This window comes from Salmo trutta, chromosome 34, assembly GCF_901001165.1.
Source record: "Salmo trutta chromosome 34, fSalTru1.1, whole genome shotgun sequence".
Lineage (NCBI taxonomy): Eukaryota > Metazoa > Chordata > Actinopteri > Salmoniformes > Salmonidae > Salmo > Salmo trutta.
The window spans coordinates 14,502,969-14,503,757 of record NC_042990.1 but is presented as its reverse complement, the minus strand read 5'-3'; the positions used below and the strand labels follow the sequence as shown (position 1 = coordinate 14,503,757).

General features: G+C 49.7%; 1 non-coding gene across 1 annotated transcript; it reads left to right on the top strand.

The window, feature by feature from the left end:
- Nucleotides 1-475: 475 nt before the first annotated feature.
- Nucleotides 476-550, top strand: trnaa-ugc (transfer RNA alanine (anticodon UGC)). The gene has a single exon. It is a non-coding gene; the product is annotated as a tRNA-Ala (tRNA).
- The last annotated feature ends 239 nt before the right edge of the window (nt 551-789 follow it).

Sequence of the window (789 nt, the reverse complement as noted above, 5' to 3'; positions counted from 1 at the left end):
TGCAAGCATGCGCTGACCAAATGGCAAGTGTCTTCACTGACATTTTAAACCTCTCCCTGTCCGAGTCTGTAATAACAACATGTTTTAAGCAGACCACCATAGTCCCTGTGCCCAAGAACACTAAAGTAACCTGCCTAAATGAGTACCGACCCGTAGCACTCACACCTGTAGCCATGAAGTGCTTTGAAGGGCTGGTCATGGCTCACATCAACACCATCATCCCAGAAACCCTAGACCCAATCCAATTTGCATACCACCCCAACAGATCCACAGATGACGCAATCTCTACTGCACTCCACACTGCCCTTTCCCACCTGGACAAAAGGAAGACCTATGTGAGAATGCTATTCGTTGACTACAGCTCAGCATTCAACACCATTGTGCCCTCAAAGCTCATCACTAAGCTAAGGACCCTGGGACGAAACACCTCCCTCTGCAACTGGATCCTGGACTTCCTGACGGGCCGCCCCCAGTGGCCTCCCTGTGGCTCAGTTGGTAGAGCATGGTGTTTGCAACGCCAGGGTTGTGGGTTCGATTCCCACGGGGGGCCAGTACGGGGAAAAAAAAATGTATGAAATAAATTGAAATGTATGCATTCACTACTGTAAGTCGCTCTGGATAAGAGCGTCTGCTAAATGACTAAAATGTAAAATGTAATGTAAGGGTAGGTAACAATACATCCGCCACGTTGATCCTCAACACAGGGGCCCCTCAGGTGTGTGCTCAGTACCCTTCTGTACTCCCTGCTCACTCATGACTGCACGGCCAGGCACGACTCCAACACCATCA